Below are 9,866 nucleotides of genomic sequence, written 5' to 3'. Positions count from 1 at the left end.
CTTCCTTTCATATTTTTCATTATATTCTGGAACCTGGTTGATGCATAGAAGCGTTTTCAGTATGCCATCTGTTTTTTATTACAATGAAGAATCCATATCCATAGGGAACTTCTTATAGGATCTTCAGACTTTACCAGATGAAAGGGGTCCAATTGTTTCCACCAGGTGTGACACTGATAACCATTTCATAATCTACCCGATAGTGAACGAGTCTTCATTCCATACAAATATTATTGGTGTCACTTTTGAGTCATAAGCTCATGTACACAACAAATGTTAGGAGTGTTAGTGCTGGAGGATTTTCGTTTGGATTCAGTTTCGTAGTTTGAAGTTCTTTTTTTGACGTACGGGAATTAAATACATGACAAAAGAATACTAAATAATAATACACAAGTAGTTGAATATTAATCGAAGTGTGTTTGTATTGTAGGTTCATGTAGATTCGCAAGTAATGGGAACATTGATAAGCAGCCATTTCTGACGGCCTAATGGATATCTTTATCTGGAAGATAGGGCAACTGAAGGGTCTATGTTACTGTTGGTCAATGGCCAGGTCGTTTGCTCTGCGTCAATTATTGTTCAGATCATAGGAAACGGCGCTTAGTTAGAATTGTTTGCTCTTCTACCTGCAAGCAAACAAACCGTAGGCATAAGGTTAGTTATAAGTTTGTGCTGGGAGCCTGTTGGAGTGTCTTTACTGCTTACTGGTCCCAATTATCGAATTATGTTTAATTGAGCCCTACCATACTTCCTCCTCACATCAAAGTCCTTGACCAGTTCAGAGAAAGTATAAGATTTGTGTCCAGAAGACCATACTGTAAGGCCCACTATGCAACTTTTTTAGCCAAAATTACATTAATTATGCTGGTTGAGAGTTATTCTGATGGTTCTGCAACCATTTCTGGGTCGTTTGGGTGTGTCGAATTCTGCGCCCACACTGTAAATGCAGGGAAAAGGAGGCAAACCCCAACCAAATGTTTTCAGGTCATTTGTCCTCCTCGTATCTGTATGTACACACACTTATTCATGTCTGCGATCATCACAGAGTCCACAAGCAGCAGGTCGCAATCCACGATGGGTCACAATTCATGACAGCAGACCGTCGAAATCTGCGACCACAATGTAAATGCGGAGAAAATGAGTCAAACCCCAACCAAATGTTTTCAGGTCATTTGTCGTCCTCATATCTGTATTTGGACACAATTATTCATGTCTGCGATCACCACAGAGTCCACAAGCAGCAGGTCGCAATCCACGATGGGTCACAATGACAGCAGACCGTCGAAATCTGCGACCACACTGTAAATGCGGGGGGAATTAGTTAAACCCCAACCAAATGTTTTCAGGTCATTTGTCGTCCTCATATCTGTATTTACGTTGTGGTGTTTAACTTTCTGATAACGGTTGTCAATCTGTTTATATGTCACGGGATGGTGGATCCAATCAGACACATCCAACGTCATATTGTTTACATGATGAAGCAGGTAGGTTAAGTGACCCATCGTGAATTGCGACCTGCTGCTTGTGGACTCTGTGACGATCGCAGACATGAATAAATGTGTGTACATACAGATATGAGGACGACAAATGACCTGAAAACATTTGGCTGGGGTTTGCCTCATTTCCCCCGCATTTACAGTGTGGTCGCAGATTTCGACGGTCGGCTGTCATGAATTGTGACCCATCGTGGATTGCGACCTGCTGCGTGTGGACTCTGTGATGATCGCAGACATGAATAAATGTGTGTACATACAGATATGAGGACGACAAATGACCTGAAAACATTTGGCTGGGGTTTGCCTCATTTCCCCCTGCATTTACAGTGTGGGCGCAGAATTCGACGGTGCGCTAGATTGATTGTCTGTGATGATCGCAGACATGAATAATTGTGGCATTAGTTCATATTTATTTCATAAACGGCAGTAAAAAATAATAATAACGGTGGGCATACAAATAAAAACGGTGAACATTATAACAAAAACATAAATAAATAATTGCACACCGTATTAAATGTGCTTAATAAATACATTTGATTTCATTAACATTTCACAGACCAATAGTATGGATAAGGTGTTTAGTACGATCAATCACCGTTGCTTCTTTCCCCATAAGACGCTACAGTCAGTAAGACGCTTTCAAGAAAGAAAGTATTGCCCGGTGTCACAAAACGAATGTAGGCCTACCCATTCCGAGTCTAGCTTCAAACTCGTGCATGTTGCAGAAAATGTGCAACAGCGCCCTCTAGGGTCACATATTTCGACGGGTCGCAGAATTCGGTGTAACACCTGTTCGATATATACACAAGTAACTAAGGGATTGTTACATTCATCATAGATCAGCCGACTAAAAAGAGACCGAGAAACCCAATGTCGGAGGAACAGAAGAAGAGAAAAGGGAGACTGACCGACAGAGAGGCCAGACACGAGTAAACGTTGGGCAAGCTTTTCAGGAATAGCGTGAACTGAAAGAAAAAGAAGACTGCAAATCAGACGCCGACTTGGCCGTGTTGCTTTTGAAATTGAAAGTACCCTTGGGTGAACTTTAGTCTTCGTGGTATTCTTGATGTTAATGATAGTCTCTGTACAAATGTGTTTGCTCAACCATTTTGTCTTGAGCCCTGTAAAAATTGTTTTCGCGACCGTTTTGTTGTGAGCCCTGTATGTTTCTAGCTTGCTTGGTTGCAACCATATAAACACCTTTGTTTCCATGGGTGTTTTGCTGTTCGTCTGTCTCGTCCCCCAGATACAGACTGAATCCCCGAATCCAGGTTCTTGTTTATTTAGATTATTATGTTGGCCAACATTTACACTGAATGTTCTGTTCAACCTAAGATAAAACAATTATAATCTAGGATATAAATTCTCCCCGTCAAATATAAAAAATTATGGATTTATGTTTATTGCAATACAAATACACCATTTTAAAAATGTATAACCTTGCCTACACTTTATGAACATCTACTTCGGACATGGCTCCACGCATTCGCCGGCTTCTTTGAAAACAAATGCACATGGCTCGCGTAGAAGTGCATGGGGAAGGGTCGTCAACGAGTTGTTACGACAGTGTTGTAAAATATCTACTACGAAGCTGTAGGGGTCGCTGTGTAGAGAAATGTGCGTTTCAAAACCAAGAAAACAGCGAAGAAATGCCCGAAGTTGCATAGTGGGCCTTTCAGGTGGCGGGTCATCCCTATTGGTGCGTTTTAATATCCATCCGTCTCGGAGCTCCGAGGACGTTGCCTAGCGACACGCACAAACACGCCCCTTTTCCTCGGAAGTCGATCTCGCCATCTCGTTTGAACTCAGCGGTGACCGAGCGAGGCTTCCGAGATAGAATTGAAGATGGATGCGCCCAGTGTGACATTCAGTGAACTGTTTTCATTGTGTTTGGACCGCTTTGGTGGTTTAAATCGCAATTTCAATCACTCGTATTGCTGTAATAACTTACATATGCAGAAGATACATTGAAACATGAAATGAAGTGAAAATTGTAGAAGTTCAAATGGCTGCGTTTTCGTACGGTGAAAACGCACCGTTTCATTTATATTATTTCGTAGTCCTGAAATAATATAAATGAAAATAGTAGAAGTAGTCGGCCAATGCTACCGCAACAATAGCTTTCCGGGTGGCGTCCATGTTTTTCTCCGACGACCTACGCTCAAAACATAATAAAACGATTTTAGTGTGGGCGTGGCGTCCGATCCGAGATCCGAGTCGGCTCGCAGAGAATACACGAACGCACCATATGTTCCCCAGGTCCTATGTTCCCCGGGTGCAAAGGGTTAGGGTGAGGGTTAACCCAACCCTAACCATAACCAATCGGAGGAGAGGCATTCTAACCAATCACAGGCGAATCAGAGGCGAAAAAGGCGGGACCTATCCCTATACCATCCTACGAAAAATGATTTGCTCACAGGGTCCTATGTTCCCCGGTCACATGCAAAGCGGGGAGCATAGGACCCGGGGAACATAGATACGCTCCCTTTAAGGCAAGGGTCTGATTTAACCATTTGCCCTTTGACATCCCCCTCTGACCTCATCTGAGGTAAAACACTCGAGAGTAGGTTCCTGTCATAAAATTGTTTATTGCGTGTATGTCTGTCTTGCGTGTCTGTGTGTGAATGCGTGATTTTGTCCTGGTTGTACGTGCCGAAGCTGGGTAGTAGGGTTCCCCCAGTCGAAGGGAGCCACCGGTCTCAGGGGCATACTGGGGTTGACGGTCGAGGCGGACCCGAATTGTAGAATGCAAGGTCGTTTTTTTGCTTTGAAAATTGCGCTGATATATGTCTCTTCAATTAACAAATCACCCGTTTCTCATTTGATTTATTTAAATCTGATAATTTAATTTAAACAATGAAACTGACACTTAAGTTTAACCATGAACCATGGAAAGAATTGCGTACATGAATACATATAGACGTATGAATTAACCTATTTTCATCTTTTATCGTAATGGAGGCATTAACATTACACCATTCAATTTATTGAGTATACCAACAGAAGAAAAGCTGCGAGCTAGATTACGACACCGTTGGTTCTGAATCTCTGCTGCTCAAAATAAAACATAGATTAAATGATTAGTTTGCTTCTCCCGGCCGGCTGACTAACAGTAGGTACAATGTCAGCTAAGGTTGGTGTGGTTGGGGACTCCAGACTCCACTGTCTGATGTTCATATACATTTTTAAAAAAAAGGAGAAGAAGTCAACCACCCCTAATGCCATTCTGCCGCACGTTATGTTTCTTCCATTAACCGGACATCGTAAAGGCCTTGAAATAGTCCTAAATGCCCGAGACACACCCAAAAACGTGCCCTGCACATCGGCGTAGATCAGCGGAGACCCACGTTGCTGCTCAGAGACCGTACCCCGCCCCTGAAGGCACGCAGTCCCCCCACTCCATTTTTAAAAACAGCTTAAATGTTCAAAAATATTTCTCAAAAATAATTCTGTCGTTGATGGGAGGCACAGTAAACATAATTGGTCTTCTCTACTTGTAGTCATACTGTTTGACTTAAAGTAAGAACATATATTTTCCGACTCGTTTGAAGATATATATATATTTTTAAATGTTTTAAATGTACATGTACAACTAGAAATTTCATTTCCTGCAGAAAACACGTGTGAATGCTGACGGCTCAATGAAAAGCGCAAAGCATTGCTAAAAATGAAGAAATGTAAAATGAATTGAACTGAAGAATCTGAAAGTAATAGCTGAAGTAGTAGTAGTAGCTGAAGTATAAGTAGTAGTAGCTGAAGTAGCAGTAGTTGCTGAAGTAGTAGTAGTAATAGCTGAGGTAGTAGGTAGTAGCTGAAGTAGTAGGTAGTAGCTGAAGTAGTAGTAGTAACTGAAGTAGTAGTAGTAGCTGAAGTAGTAGGTAGCTGAAGTAATAGTAGTAGCTGAAGTAGTAGGTAGTAGCTGAAGTAGTAGGCAGAAGCTGAAGTAGTAGTAGCTGAAGTAGTAGTAGTAGTAGCTGAAGTAGTTGTAATAGCTGAAGTATTAGGCAGTAGCTGAAGTAGTTGTAATAGCTGAAGTAGTAGTAGTAGCTGAAGTATTAGGTAGTAGCTGAAGTAGTAGTAGTAATTGTTGTAGTAGTTGTATTGGTAGGAGTAGTAGTAAAGGTAGTAGTAGTAGATGAAGTAGTGTAGTAATTGTCGTAGTAGTTGTATTGGTAGTAGTCAGCGCTCGAGTTGAGGGGGGATGGCATCCCCCTTTGGAATTAAATAATCAAAATCATCCCCCTTCTGAAACAGCCATCCCCCCTTCCCATCCCCTTGTTGTTTTATCAATTAATGTGGAAATATTTCCTTTTTCAATTCGGCGCAATCGTTACTTTTCCCAGGGACAGATTTGACAGCGATACTGCAATCTCGGCAGTATGCTATTGCGCAAGCACGCAGGCGTACTTACGCAATAGTGCCTTCACAAGCTCTCATTCCACACCGTACAAGACAGACACTGGTAGCGTGAAGCTGTCTCTGAATCTCAGACATCGCTTCCGCAGGCAACTCTGTCCCCTTTTCTCCCTTTCATTCCAAAAAAAGAATAAGAATCAGTTTTTAAAACCCTTAAAAGTGATGCATGCCTCCGAATCGTGTGATGCGTCCGATCAGCTGCGTTTTTGGGGATAAAATAAGAACGATGACATGATGGTAGTCATCGCTCTTATTTTATCCCCAAAAATATATAATAATAATAATAATTATCACACTGTTCGTCTCCCACCATATGCGCTGTCATCAGCAAAAATGATCTGTCCCTAAAAGTTAAAATCCACCATCCCCCCTGGCTTTTCTTTACAACTCGACCACTGGTAGTAGTAGGCCTAGTAGCTGAAGTAGTCGTAGCAATTGTTGTAGTTGATTTGTTAGGAGTAGTAGTAATGGTATAAGTAGTATTGGTAGGAGTAGTATTAGTAGAAGTAGTAGAAGTAATGGTATTAGAAGTAGGAGTAGTAGTAGTAATAGTAATAGTAGGCAGTAGAAATGTTGAATAGCTTTAATCAAGCGATTTGAACAGAGTTCAAAATGTTAAAATCGAATTGGAATAAAACTGCGTTGGTGTGCAGGGCCGACGGACTGCGGGGGAAAGTGAGGCAGTTAAAATAAAATAAAAATCTGTTGAATTATCCACCAGCCCATAGTGTTAGGAGTCGCACACGGCCACGTCCCCCCCCCCGTCAGCAATTGCTCTGTACCCCCCCCCCGTCAACAATTCAGCGCAGGGGGCTGGTAGGGGGAATTCGGGGAGGGGGGCCATCAGTACCTCTTGTATACAGGGCCCAGGATTTGGTGCAACGTCCCTGTTGGTGTGTGTGTGTGTGTGTGTGTGTGTGTGTGTGTGTGTGTGTGTGTGTGTCTTAAGAGAATGGCGGAGCCATTGCGTGTGTCGAGAATGGCGAGCCATTGCGTGTGTGCGTAAGAGAATGGCGGAGCTATTGCGCGCGTGTGCGCATGTGTGTGTCTGAACGTCCTCACGTTGACGTCAACGGAATTCAATGAGGCCAACTGAAAACGATGCCGGTTTGAAACTAAAACTGTGATTCTGAAAAAAGTATAAATGCTATCGACATTTCGTTTGAATAGTATTGAAGATAAAAAAATATGTCGATTTGTTTAATGGTTTGAACGATGGTAAACGGTTGAAATTTGACTAAGTTACGATCTCCCAAGTTAGTCTCAGAATGGTCAGACGCCGACGGCTTCAATGGGACCAACTGCAGACGGTTTGAAACTAAAACGGATTCTGAATAAAGTATAAATGATATACAAATTATGTTAGGATATTATTGAAGGTACAAGTGTGTAGATTTGTTAAATGCTTTGAACGAAGGTAAACGGTTGAAAATCAATTTATTTACGTCTTAAACAGTTGACGTTCCAGAGAAAATGGGGCTCCGCCGTCCTCCCATTGACTCCCATGTTTAAAAAAAGTGGGAAAAGGGGAATAGTTAAAAAAGTTGAAAAACGCTGAATAATAGCCATCATTTCGTTAAAGACCTGAACTTTTTAATAGTTGAATGGTTTCTGAAGCTGAAAGTATGGCGGAGGAGTTGAAGACCAAAAAACGGCGGATGACGAATAATAATAATAAAGATTTCAATATCTAGTGTGACTAATTATAAAACAGACCAAATAGACATAACGTTAACATGGATCGTACTCAAAAGGTAGTTTCTTGGAACAACAGATGATCAACCAGTTCATATTTATTTGGTTATAACGACCATGGCCCTAGTTACAACTGTAACCCTGTTACAACCAGTTTCCTAAACATCCATCACGGTTACAACCTCCCCCCCTTTATAACCAATACCCAGGGGCGGACTGGCCATCGGGAATACCGGGGACATCCCCGGTGGGCCGATGGCCCAAAATACTATTATGTACCGGCCCACGCATCAGCGCATCAGCCCTACAATGGTTATTACAGCGGCACAAGCGTAATTTTCTCCAAGAGCTATACCTATCTAATCACAATCGCACTGACTGAGTTTTATACTCCTACTCGCAATCGGTCTTCACACTCATGGTGACTATTTTTCGATTTTTTTTTTAAGTGTCTTCTAATATGTGTTTTACAGACTTCGGAAGTCCAAAGTAAGAAAAGATCTCCACCTTATTAATAAACACCTCTAAATTGGTTCTTACACAGCCGAAGTGTTCTCAGCTGTGCGGATTGAGGTAGAGAATTTGGATTTGCATACATACACGCAACGCGGCACCCAGTTCTACGCATGCGCTCAACCCATGAGGAGAAAGGGATTGTTTGCGGCGAATGTCTCCAGCTTGAGACCCGCTGAGGGACCACCGCCGGAGGCGGAGGTGCCTAAGCGCTGCCCGGCAACGATCCCTTTCTCCTCCTTGTCGTGGTTCAGTCTACTTCACATTGATGAGGACGTTGAAGAACCAGGAACGTCGGAGAACCCAACGCGGTCGTTTGAGATTCATAATATCGGCTCACACATCTTTTGGCCGTTATAATATTATATGATATAGATATCTATGTAGGCTATATGATAATATTTTGATATAGAGCTCCAGGACTCCCGTGTGTTCTAGAATATTTACAGAACACGGCTAAAGGCTGTGTGAGCCTCGCCATTGCGATACATCCACTGTAAACAGAGCGAATGGTACCGTGGCTGCAAGCTGCTCAGGGCCACACCCCCACCCTCCTCCTTGACCCGCCTCGCTCCTCCTCATTTGCATTATAGCTACAGCCACCAAAACAGCGCATTTGGGGGAAGCTCAATGTGCGACTGGCTCGGAGTGGCTATAACTCTGCACCACGGCTGGATTTCGGGAACGTCGTTATGTAACTTACTGTTTTGTTATGCACCTTCAGCACCCCTACACACACAATAATCACACACCCAGCATGCAACACTACTGATACCACTGATGTTCACACCCCATCGTATGTTCTGTTCTGTTCATTTCTAATATATTGTTCATGCTAATTCTACCCTCTGATTCCAGTTTCTTTATTGTGTGGTCTTTCTCTGCTGACATTCATTCCTTAAGGCTTTGTAGTTATACTTGTATAACCATCTGATACTAGCCAAGAGTTAAGCATATTCATCTAGCAAACTATACCTACCTTGGAGTGTTACAATAGCCAATAATCATTTTATTCCATGTGTCCATCCAGGCAAATTGGTGGATCCAAATGTTATTAAAAAACAAACATACATATATGATGTAATTTCTTTGTAATCATCCAAAATAATGTTAAGTGTATGGGTATTTTTCCCAGAAGGCCACTGACTGTTCGATACGCGCGATCCATTGAGTGGGCAACGCGGCGTGTACTTAGTGGGCCGCGCGCCGTGTATTGAGTGGGCCGGTCTGACAGAAACTCCCGGGCCACTTTTTTCCCCCAGTCCGCCCCTGCCAATACCTCCACGGTAACGCCGGGAACTGTAGACTGTGTTGTATGCTATTTTATGTTCAAGTCATAGTTAGTTTAATCGAAAGAGTTATGAACGTATACATGTTCGCATTTAAATGTGATCGATAGTGTTTAAATATGGTCGATAGTGTTTAAATGTTCTTTTCCCTCACTCTCCACCTCATCCCTAACTCTCCACCTCAAGCTGGTGTGTAGTGAGCGTTCTGGCACCGATTGGCTGCCGTGCATCACCCAAGTGGGTGCTACATATTGGTGGTGGTTAGTGAGGTCCCCCCTTCACTTTAGGCGTCTTTGAGTGTTATTAATTATTATTATTCATGTTTAACCTCTGTTTTCCTTTTATTCCTAGTCTGTTTTACATAGTTTTGAATGATGACTATATGCTCTGTAAGGTGACCTTGGGTGTCTTGAAAGGCGCCTCTAAATTAAATGTATTATTATTATTATTATTATGT

The sequence above is a fragment of the Gadus macrocephalus genome, chromosome 1 (genome assembly GCF_031168955.1).
Source record: "Gadus macrocephalus chromosome 1, ASM3116895v1".
Lineage (NCBI taxonomy): Eukaryota > Metazoa > Chordata > Actinopteri > Gadiformes > Gadidae > Gadus > Gadus macrocephalus.
This window is presented reverse-complemented; position numbering follows the sequence as displayed.